We start from the raw sequence: 13,020 nt of genomic DNA on the forward strand, positions 1-13,020 counted from the left end.
GGATTATAAAAAGAAATGTATGACTCTTTCAATTTAAAATGTCCTATTCAAAGCCGACGGGCCAACATCGATGCATCACTATAAAATATGTAGCCTAATAACTTATGAACAGACAACTTTATATTACTGGCCGGAAATTTTGTATACGAACTCTTTAAAAGTAAAATTGTTAATGTCACACGCATTTTGAATTTTGTTTTTCGAAGCCGAATGTTTACAAAGATTTTTATTGCGTTTTTCTTAGACTTTAAGCTATTGCGATAAAGACTATTTTGTATTGTGGTGATTTTGGAAGATTTTTCAAAACTAGAGGTGACGAAGTACTAAAACATTCGGCTCTAGAACGTAGATGTCGAGTGATAGTGCGTGACATACTCCAGGGTTGCCATTTTTCCAGAAGTTTTTCTTTCCGTGGTTTTGTCAATGACAAAAAGTTTTGAACATTGATAAGGAAATATGAAAAAAGTTTGTTTCTTGTTTGAATAATTGGGTCACATCAATATTTTATGCGGCGTAAAAATATGGACTCTCAACTTTGTGTTTACAAAATGCCAAATGAAAAATGTGATTAAGAATGAAGCAATATACTGTAGGTATTGTTGTGAGTTTCTAAACAAATTTTGCGCAACATGAACCTTAAATAAATCTAACCATTCTTCAAAAGAAAACACGACAACCAACCTGACACGTAAATGACACATTACCTACAGGCAGCCCTAAATGATCCAACTATATTCCACTGCGCTGACGCATCGGCTGAGTCACGGCCGCGTTAGGTAAACTGCGTACGCGCATATTGTAGTACGCACTACGTTGTGTTACTACGACTAATTAGGAATATGGTATTTTTGGATGAGCAGATGAAATTTTGATGTTGAGTCATACTTGGGAATGGGTGTCGTTTGTTGGGAATGATTGTGGGTTGGTTTTAAATTATTTTTGTGTTTTCTATTATGAACGTTGTTGTCGTATGAGAATTACTTAAAATAAAGTAAATAGATAGGTTAGTTAGAAAAGTGCTGGAGTGGAGACCACGGACTATAGCAAGCGCAGCGTAGGACGTCCACCAACAAGGTGGACAGACGCTGGATGCAGGTCGCCTCCAACAGGTATTTGTGGAGATCTAAGGGGGACGCCTATATTCAGCAGTGGACGTCATATGGCTGAGATGATGATGATTATCATCCTCCGAGCCTTTTCCCAATCATGTTGGGGTCGGCTTCCAGTCTAACCGGATTCAGCTGAGTACCAGTGCTTTACAAGAAGCGACTGCCTATCTGACCTCCTCAACCCAGTAACCCGGGCAACCCGATACCCCTTGGTTAGACTGGTGTCAGACTTTCTGGCTTCTGACTACCCGTAACGACTGCCAAGGATGTTCACTGACAGCCGGGACCTACAGTTTAACGTGCCATCCGAAACACAGTCAATGGTGTCTAAGATATACTTAGAAAGTACATACAAACTTAGAAAAGTTGCATTGGTACTTGCCTGACCTGGGATCGAACCCGTGCCCTCATACTTGAGGTTGGTCCTTTACCCACTAGGCCACCACGACCTGATGACACGACCTGATGACACGACGACGAGATGATGATGATTATGAGATAGGTTATATAGTTTCGTAAAATTTTGTAATTGATTTGATTTTAGTAAAATTCTTAATTGTGTATTTTAATCTGCCTACTTACACCACCCTAATAAATTCAGTTTTTTTTTGTCAGTTTACCATTTCTCAATGATACTCTTTGTAAATACAGAGCTGATAAAAAATAGGCATCATGTATCATGTAACTATAAAGAAACGGGATATGAATAAAAAGTATAAGAAAAATCGAATTAAAAACGCTTAGTAATTTGTCAAATATACAAAATTTTAATGTTCCCAAATAGATCAATTAATTAGCCACCATATTCCACGACTCTTGAGCCGGGCAGCACACCACTTCTCAGACGTCGGTTGTGAAACATGACAGATTCTGTTCTCGACTGCTGCCAACACGTGGACGCGGCTTCTATGTACTTACACGCTTTATTTGTAATCTAATATTTAGCTATAGGTAGGTACTAGCTATTCCCCACAGTTTTACACAGGTCCCGGAAAAACTACTTACTGTAATTGGGTGAAAAGTTGACTATGTCCTTTGTAGGCTCCTAACAATGCGTATACCAAACATTTAAATCGTTATCGGTTCAGTAGTTTTGGCGTGAAAGCTAGACAGATGGACAAGTATAATGTTATTAATAAGGATGTAAGACTAAAAAAACAACTGGAATGGAATACAGGAGAATACAAAGTGTTCGATGGGTTATTGCTCATCAGGGCCAATACCGAAAATGTTCATTCGCGTTTAACTTTTGCTAGGCCAAAGAGTCTAAACTAAACTGAAAAGACTTCAAAGTAATTAAAATAAATGAACTAATGATATAAGTGTTACCGATAACGTCGATATTATAGTACGCACTTGTCAGTTAGACGGAAGGCATACACTATCAGTAGTTTAATCTGACGTTAAAATATTACTAACTAGAGTCTATGTTACTTCCAGTTTGATAAAGGCCAGGCAAATACTAAGTAACGTTACTGTGACTGATAACTGATTTTAGTTTTTAAAAGTTTTATTTTATTAGTCAGTATTTAAATGTCACCATCTTCAAAGTTGGAAAGCTACACTCTTTCCATGTAACATAGGCTATATTTTATTCTGGTTAGGGCAGTGGTTGACCTTGAATCGAACCTCGTGCTTTAAACACTAGGCTACGATTTTTGGAATGCAATCCATATATCTGAAAGTAACCTATATTATTTTATACACACCTTCATAATTTCCTTGCAAAAACCTCACTTATCCTTTAAAAAAAAAATATTTTACATAAACACACACACACACCATTTATCCGCACAGATCTGCATACTGTATCTATTTCTAACGCCCCACCTGCCTCATTGCGCAGATAACTTAAACCTTAGCAAGTTAAATGACGATAACTTTAAGTTACACATCAAGTTTGTGTTACTTTGTGGTAGGCAGGGTTCTAGTGACGATCTTAATCTGAGCAGTTGGAGATGCCCAATTTAGGCTTATATAAAATACTCTGATACTTTATGGCTTTTGTATGTTTTTATAATAATATGTACGGCTATTTACATATCCCTTGATAACTGACAGTTAAGTTAATAATATTCAAAATTCAGAAGATACATTTGTTGTAAAATAATCTGTGCTTGAATTAAGATAACAGTGATGTCAGTGACTAACTAGCATCATAGTTACATGATTTACCTACGGATGTGTCTTAATTTGTAAAATGGCAATCAATCGATAATGGTCAATCGTACCTACTTTCACTTTCCTTCTTAATATCAATGAATTTATACGTAGACGTAATCTTATACCAGCCTTTACATCAAAAGGCTAATTTTTCATGCTAATGACTTACAAAATTATCACTTTATCAAAGGCCATAATTCCTTCAAAACCTAAACCGTTTAGCTAACGACTGTATAAGTTAGAACATAGATTACCCTGCAACAATGTTCCTAGGCTGACAGGTGCGTGTATTCCTAGTACATCTTTTATCTCCCTAATAAGAAAAGGAGATGGTCCTTTTTCGTATGCTAATAACCACGTATTAGATACAACAACGTATATTTTAGACCTATTTCTAAGACGAAAAAGCCCTAGAAATAATCTACGTTTACGATTTTTATTCCTATTTTGTCGATATTAGTCGGTAAAGGAATGGATATTTTTAGATATATTTTTCTAATAAGCTCTGCAAGGTGCAAGATAAGTTTTATTTTTTATGTTTTCATACTGAAATGTGTGGAGAATCAGTGACAGATCTGTGCATCATTACGGTTTGAAGTGACATAATTTATTTATAGAGTATAAATTATAGGAAAATTCAAATGTAGCAGTTGCGTTTAAACTATAAACTATGTGTATACGTTTTGTTATAGATGTGTCTTAGCTATGTAAAACATATTTCATAAATAGGACGTGTAATATTATAAATTAGCTCTTTGAATTTAAATCGTACCTGAAGTATTGGCTCGCATGTGGATCTGCCCGCATAAAACTGTGTATAAAAGAGTAGGTACCTAAGTGAGCTCGAAATCTAGCAATGATTAATGTTCAAACCGTTTTTTATTAATAATAATTAATTCTCCATAAATAAACACCAAACAAAACCTAGACAAGTCAGGTGTTATTACAAAAGAAATAGTTAAACGGACATTTGAGACATTTGCTTTGAAGATTGCGTTCGAATTTTTATCAAACATCTATTGAACTATTTTCTAATAACACCATGCCTTTTTTAAGTTACTTTTTAAGTTCCACCTCTGAAACTCCATTTTCCAGCAGCATAACACGGGCTAGCCTGCTGACCCGGGTGGGAGGTCCCGCGGGACTGCAGAGCGATGGACTCATCGATCACAAATTGAAGGGCTCGCGCCTCCGGTCGCTTTCACACTCGGATTTGTAACGTGACTTCACTAATGTGTGTTCTCATTGTGACTACTTTGGATACCTATTTTATTTTTTACTTTTTATTATGGCAACTTTTTACGAATACTTCATTCTTTATTAGCATTCCATAAGAGGTGAAGACAGAACAGAACACAGAACACTATGAAGTGGACTCGGTATAGCTTACCGGAAACAGTAGTTTGGTTTGGTAACCACATACATACATACATAATACTTTGGATGTTTCTCGTTGTTCTATTGGCAACCCGAGGGTACTACTTCCCGTACGTGGATTAAAAAGTAGCCTATGTCATTTCTTAGTCTGTAGCTTATATACTATATTTGTTCCTTTCATTTAGATGAGTTCACTAGCTTTGGCATGAAAGTGCGAGAGATAGACTGACAGGTAGAGTTACTTTCGGTATATAATTTAAGATACGTTATACGGTGTAACACATAGATTTAATTATAGACATTTATATAAATAGTAGCAGTTGCTTATCATATGTGGTACAAAGTACAAGCTCTTAAACAATTGTTTGTTTAAATATAATCCGACGATCGGAGAGCAACAGTGGTCCTTTGTGAACATGTGTTACTGGAGGTTTTGGTTATAGGCATGTTATTTATTTCATAGTGGGATATTGTTTCTAGTAGCTTGATAGCTCGTCAGCAATGATTTACTGGTCATTTAGGTTTAGAAATGTAACGTATAAACATTGAAATGTGACATGGAATTAATAATGATAGACAAAATTGCCTCGAAAGTTGGGTAGATATTTGAATTAACTAGTGTGTTAAAAAAGTTTTATAATAACCAAATAAAACTGAGAAAAACTTTTTTTATAAAGTTGATTGAAATATATTTTTTAAAACAAGACCAAAATATCCAAAGTAACAGAAATAAATCCCCTAATGCGAACACGATTTCTCCGCTGCCCAGTACACAACCCTCAATAATGATCGGAGCATTTCTATTCAAGGGAGGCGATATTAATAAGTTGGTCCTTCGTACCCCAAATCGCACAATACTTAACATGTAATACGCGATCCCTTCGAACAGAGATTAAGGCCTATTTTATTTTAAATCGCTTTTTGAAGAAGGTCTATTAGACGCGAAATTGAAAGAATATCGATTTTCTTGCCTTTTGTGATTATATTTTGTTTAGTAAATAGCTTGTATGGGGATGTTCAGAGGGCGTATTGACTTGTGAGAGCAGCGGGTGCGATAGTCATTTGTTTGTTGTAATTTGAAATGTTGTAAAAATAAAAATAACTATGTCTATCTGTTTGTTTGGCTTTCAAGGCAAAACTACTGAACCGATTCAAATGTTTACGAAGATACGTCGATAGTCAAGAGCCTGAGAAAGGACATAAGCTACTTTTTACCCCGTTGCGGGAGGTGGTTCACACGAGTCGTGGGTGAAATCGCGGGGAGCAGCTAGTAAGCTAAAATTTGTACTAATACTTAATATCTTTTAGGATTAAATAAAAAGAACAATCTAGAACGAGATTAGTAGATAGGAACTACTAATATTGACATGTAAGTATGAAAACCGGTACTCATTTATTATAATTTTTACACTTTTACCATAAAATATAGAACTCGATAGTACATAAATTACGTGCCTGGAATTAAAACCTTATCTATAGAAACAAACTATCCGTTACATGAATTTTAAACGGCCATATTTTATTCAAATTGAAATGTAAGAGCCGTAATGAATTTGTGTATTCGACATCATGTTTACTAGTTCAAAGAGAAATTGTTTCATAACTCGAACAACTATAACACTTTTTTGCCAAACGAAATAAGACCTTATTACGGAGCTTTAAGAGTGAACACGACTGCATCGTAACTTTGTTCAATAATTCTAAAGGTTCATTTATATTAGTGTTTCGCAGAAAATATTTAGTGTTTTTGTTTAAAGAATTCGAAGTCTAGTAACGTTTACTTTTATTATAACTTTGAGTATTTCTACTTGTACTGGTACAATTAAGCTTCTCTTTAATATTAATAGGTTCTTTTCTGCCGAAGATTGAAAAGAGATTTTCAATTTCTGCCTAAGTTTCTTTTTATCTTTAAAGCAAGTAATTTGAGGTTTTATTGTATGTAAATATTTTATAATAAGTAGCAAATACAAACAGTATTTTTTATAGTTGTTACAAGTGTCAACGAGTGATGTAATAGCGAAGAATCTCAGTACAATCTGACCTTGTCATTGGGTGTTCTGTTTCAAATGACATATGGCACTATGCCCTTGAATATTAGATAAAAAAGCCATGGACTATCATCATTCTTATGAGAAAACTGATCTCATGAGTTGTGATACAAAAAACACTTACCTATCTATGGTTTTATTGGAAAAAAAAACAGTTTTTAAAGCGATAAATGGTAAGCTATTAACTTCACTAACTAACAACCCTCACCAACCACGTGTTAATACATATATTAAATCGATTATAAACTGGTGCTAAAACCACACTTATAAAAAGCAAAAAAAAAAAACAATTTTTAAAGTTAGCAATTTCACTCAATTTATTTTGAAAAGTAATGAGAACTGTGAGCCAAATGTAATTGGGCCTTAACTAGGCGTAACTGCAGCTAAGGCAGGTGGCGACTATCTCATAGATCTGGCTCGCTTATAATAAATAACTCAATAGTGTAGAGTCTGCAGTGCCTCTGTGTCGATAGACAACCTTTCCATACTATTTATGTTTGACGAGATAAAAGAGAATTGGGGAATGGAGTACTCTCCCTTTGATTAAATAAGCTAAATTGCAAAGTATTCTTTCTTATTGTTATAATCTCAACTGAAATTCTCACTTTCATATTGATATAGGACAAGAATCAACCATAGGCTCGTAAATTATACACAATTCAATTTCCAACAGATTATCGACACTTACCTGATTCAGGTAATTACCTAGTGATTTAGAGACATAAGTATGCCTTTTCTGTACAGATCAGCGAGCCCAAGAATACGTCCTATTTCAACCTAAGATGTACAGGTGTGACTGTCACCAGTTTGTCATTGAATCTAAAGGACGACAAATCAAAATCACGTCTTCAACTGAGCAATGCCACTCCATTCGTTCAATACTCGGTGTGAAACTGGAAGTTTAGAAACGAGTCGGTATCGGCTACCGCAGTTGATCTCTGAACTTAATAACTCAAGTGATAACTGTTTCTTAAGCTGCGTAAACTAAAATTCATATTATTGCACTAGCTTAGAATTATATTGGATCCTGAATGTTTAACGGATTTATGCACGAAAAGTTAATAATTTCAAACGAAAAGATTATATTCTTGGGCTTATTTTTTTATTAAGGACGTGGACAGGAGAAACGTTACGTTTTTGTTGTAGGTAAAAAATCAACTGCCAAGAAAGGTTTTCTGGCAGTAATGATGCGGCTGTGGACAAACGTGAGTATAATTACCACATTTTTATACGTCTGCACAATCAATGTTGGACCTCTATGAGACTTGCGAAACTCCGCCATAACACTGCAAAGCACATACGCGGGATTTATTCATATCAAACATGATTCCAAACACGAGTACAAATAAAGCCAGCAAAGCTCCTAATTACTGAGCAATATCTATAAATAAAATAGTAGGGTAAAACACCCAGTCGTAGGCCGTACAGAGGCACGGCGGATAACGCTGTATTAAGCGGATATTGGCACGGGTCGGCAATCAGTGATTTCCGCTTTTCCGCTACCAATAATACCTACCGTAGCGTATCGATCTACCCACTGTTTGTTTTTGATGTCGAACTGTGTATAAAACCGTTTAAACACGTATAATTAATAATTAATTTCGGTGGTGTACCGCCAAATGATCAATATTAGAGGATTAGATAATTTCCTGTTGGTTTAATTGATTTTTCGGGTGATTTCGTATTGATGTTTCGGCTTTGCAGTTTGTCATTTGGGGAATAGAGAATTAGTCTTTCATTAAGATGATAACGGTATAAGGTAATATTTTCTTGCCTATGTGTATACCGTGTTCAACGTTTATCTAGGTATACCATCATAAAAAACACTATTATCCAGGACTAAATCTGCAATATTTTTCTATCAATCCTAATCGCGAGAACACAGCTCAGGTCTAGGTGACCTCTAAAGCAGTAATATGTTAGGTTTCTAGGCCCTTTTTTCTCCGTACATACTAACATGAATAAGCACGTTATTTGTAAAGGTCTGAAGCTCGGTACACGCCCATTTGATCGTGATAGATTGGTCCTGATTCCCAGTGACCTTCGAGACCTATTTCGCACTCGTCTTTCAGGATTTGACCTCAAAATATCTTGTATTTTATTACTACATATTATTGGGTGGTTAAGTTCGTTATAGGTAGGTTTTGTTTTTGCGTAATAGGTCCAAAAAAGGTTTGCTTCTTCTTCTTTCGTTTATATTCTGAAAATATAAAATGAGACACAATTATAATTAATGATAGTGGTGACGAATTCTCTGGAAAACTTTAAACTACTTACTAACTTTGGGGTCTTAGTTTTTAAAGGTTTCTTTAAAAAAGTATACGAAAACATTAGCAGACCAACTAATAATTACCCACCCAATCTCATCTTACAAAACAAAAGTTCACGCGAAGTCCAATATATTCATAAATCCCTTTACAAAATCATCTAAATCTTCTAATTGTTTCTGAGACATTATTGTATACCAGCCTACAGTCATTTGCCGTCAGCCGACTATTGTGGAACGTGAAATATGGAGCAATTAAACCTGAGTTATGATTTAACTACCCCCAAATTTTTAAGATACACCCCGAAAAATTAATCATGCTTAGAATTAGCTTGTAAAGAGTTGTGCAGGTGTGTTTCGGAATTTGTATTTTAATGGTTTCTTTTGATTTTATGTGGACAGGCTTAGATATGAAGAGTTTTGATTGTAAATTAATATTCGTTATGTTGTTATGTCGCTTTGTTTTTGTATTAGAAAAGAAACCAACTTTACATTCAGTTGAATTGTAATTTTTTATGAAGTTTTTTTGATGTGACAGGTAAGTTAACTATTTTATACTATTATAATATTCTATTACGGGCTATTGACCCTAAAACGTGTCTACGATTAAGACGTATTCTCACTTCATTTTCATCAGTGATTTTTCGACCCTCTATACACACACACATATATAAATTCCTATCGATATATCTGACTTCTCGCCCCTCAAGCACCTATCTGGTCCTTCAAAGGGCCTGCCCATTCACAATATCTTCGGCCAAAGACATGTGTGTCAGACGTGACCGACCCATCGCCATGCCAACGGTACCAAGAACCCCGTCCTTTAAAAACTCCAAAATAGATTTTCTTTGTAAATAGGCCTTATTTGGGGATATCGGGTGGAAATGGAATTGGATCCGGGGGTAAATGTGTCTTGATTTCTACTTTTTTAAGCTACATTAAAATTTTCCGTGTGAATAATATTTTGGTTACACTAGGTGTATATAAGATTATAAGCTCGTAAAAGTTAACTTCCCGTTCTTAATCTCAATCTTCCTCTTTCCGAAATTAACATAGAAATGATGAAGCCGTATCATCAGACGCATTAAACTAAACTACTATAGTCACCGTTAAACTAATACGATCGCGTAACCTCGTTACTGTAAACAGTAAAAAAATAACCTAATCTGGTTAACTCTGACAAAACAGCTAAGGGCTTTGACCCTAAGAGAGGAGATGTAGGGTACGCGGGACAGTTGTCGGCCCTGATTTGTTTTTAATTAAGTTTCGCTTTGAACTTAGTTTGGGTTTCATTTGTGATTAAATATGGTGAGTGATTTATGATTGCGTTCGAATATTAGATTTGAGTGTGAATAGGGTAAGATAATGAAGGGTTAGAGATATGATATATGTCTGATAAATAAGTTTGTGATATGTTTTGATTTAAATTGGCAATAAAAAAATTTGTGCAGAGACAATACCTACTATGTAAATTCAGTTTTATATTACTTATTTCACTAATTTACTTTACTTAAGACATTAGAAAATTATCGATTTACCCATAATTTAACAAACTTCTCCATTCTATTTTAGTAAAATACGAAATAAAACTGACACACATTTTCTCTGTATTTGAATAACAAGCGTACTCGTTCCTTCTCTTATCTCGAATTACCATAGAAAACTAGTTACTCATAATAGGTGTCGTCACCCTACGAACATATTCGACCTATTTTCGGTAAGCCACATGTCTCAGATTACCGTATGAGTATAAAAGAAAAAAAAATGATATTGATAATAGTAGCGGCATGTTGGAATACTTACTAACACAATATTGTGTAGTTAATTTGTTTGTCTGTGCGCAAACAATGTATCGTGTTTATGGCGAGCGTTCGTGTTAGCGCGAAAGTAAATATGCTAGGGACGATAGTTAGTGCACCCACCCTATATTTTTTTTACTTTTACATTGCATTTTCTTCGACACAAAAGTCGGTTAATTTTGGAGTTCTTCTCAGTTTCGTTAATGAAGGCGCTTAAAAACTAGTTTTAGATCCGATGGGGATCTTAAACTTTAAAAATCATGATTTGAAAGATTTTGTCCAGACTTTTTGAACGTTAGAATTTCCTGGTTAACTTTTAGGGTCGTAAAAAGAACTCGCTTTTAAAAAAGACTCTTCAGGAATATCGTCGTATCTTCAATGCATAAAGTTTTCAAACCTAGAGAAATATTTTCATAAAAAAATGTGCGGTTAAAATATATGAGAAATATTCTTTCGCATGGGTAGCAATAACGAGTGGAGTTTAGGAAAATACGGTTAAATAACAAAAACATATTTTTTTACAAGAATCTTCCATTTTGTAGGTAAATTCCATATTAATGTGAGGCAGGTAACAACCGATCAATGATTCGATGTGCCTAAACAGCTCAATACACTCTTTAGATATAAGGTCAGCATCGTATTTACAGTAAAGTTATAACAGAATGGCTACAAATTGCAAAACAACCCTCATTATCACATATTTAAAAACCCTTATATAATAACCCAAAGACTAACAACACAGACCGGACCCTGTCAACTATTAGTTGGTTGTTTTGTCGCTACCTACTATAGAGGATCATTAATAAGTTGATAAATGAGACGAGCGTTTTGAGGAAAACTTGGTGATTAAAAATACGGTCGAATTGAGAACCTCCGCATTTTGGGAAGTCTGTTAAAAAGAAGGTTTTGGAGGTACCTGGCTCCAAAACCTTCCTCCTGGCTGGAGTTTTGGGGCTTTGGAACCTTTCAGATGTTCCTGTTAGAACACAAAATTCAAAAGGCATTTATTCAAAATAGATTTAAAAGACAGCACTTTTAGAACAACAAACATTACGTACGAAAGCCCTAAAAATAAGTTATTGACTTGCAAAAACTTGACTCTTCATTACTTGACGATTTTAAAATACGTTCTCCTTTAGTGATATTGCATAGAATGAAAACTTTCTTTATTCTCTCTTTAGATTTGTTCTGTTACAAGTTTTACAACCTATCGTTATAGTACAGGGCGATGGATTTTGGAAATAAGTCGATCAATGATAGAGTGAAAAAAATTACCTCGCTGACTTAATGGCCACACCGTTAAAGCCATAGGATTAATGACATCGCCTTCAAGCAGTCATTAATAATTTACGTTTTTATGCACATTGCGTGACGACTCGGGACGTTTACCTTACCTTTAATTATACTAGCTACTGCACGCGGCTCCGTCTGTAGTATTACACGTGCCGACTTTTCTGCACATATTGTTTTTATTTTACTGAGTATTTTTGTGTTTTTTGAAGAAAATTTTATAAAAAAATCAATTAACTTTTAAGGTTGTTCTTCAAGTATCAACATCTTGTAGATCAGTGAGATTAGAACTTTATCTACTATTTTTACTGCAATACAAAAATGCACTGAAGTAACTAATAGGTACATGATAAGTGTGGGCCAAAAGTTTTTTTTTATTAATTGTACAAATAAGTAGGTAATTTGTTATGGTACAAAAACAAAACCAAAATAAAAAATAAATCACACCAAGCTTTGACAAAATAAAGCTTGAATTTTCAAGTTACCTATATTGTCATAGCAGAGTAAATAATAAATTATGTATATGTATGTATGTACAAGCAAAACACGCGAAACGAAACTAAATAACATAATCAAGACGGACTTGACAGTTGTAAATAATTATACTGACACAATTAGGCCAACTGATTACAATATTTTTGTTTTAATTTATTGCTTTTAGGCTTTTTTGGAGAGTTACCTTGTAAAAGAATAAAATACATAATACCCAGTCAGGCCTTACGACGTATAGAGGTAGTTCGGCTGTGCAATTTCAAAACCTAGTATCTAACAAATTTTTAAAAAAGCGTGTTTTTGCATTTTTCGACCTTATAGACCACTCTCCACATACTAGGATAGCAAAAACTCCCAAAAATTTGACAAAAACGAAGTTACACAAAGTCGGAAACCTAGTATCTACAGTAAACGTTTTCAAAATGCAAAAATTACAAGATTAAAACATAGTATCTAACATCAACCATTTTAAAAAC

The sequence above is a fragment of the Helicoverpa armigera genome, chromosome 15, assembly GCF_030705265.1.
Source record: "Helicoverpa armigera isolate CAAS_96S chromosome 15, ASM3070526v1, whole genome shotgun sequence".
NCBI lineage: Eukaryota > Metazoa > Arthropoda > Insecta > Lepidoptera > Noctuidae > Helicoverpa > Helicoverpa armigera.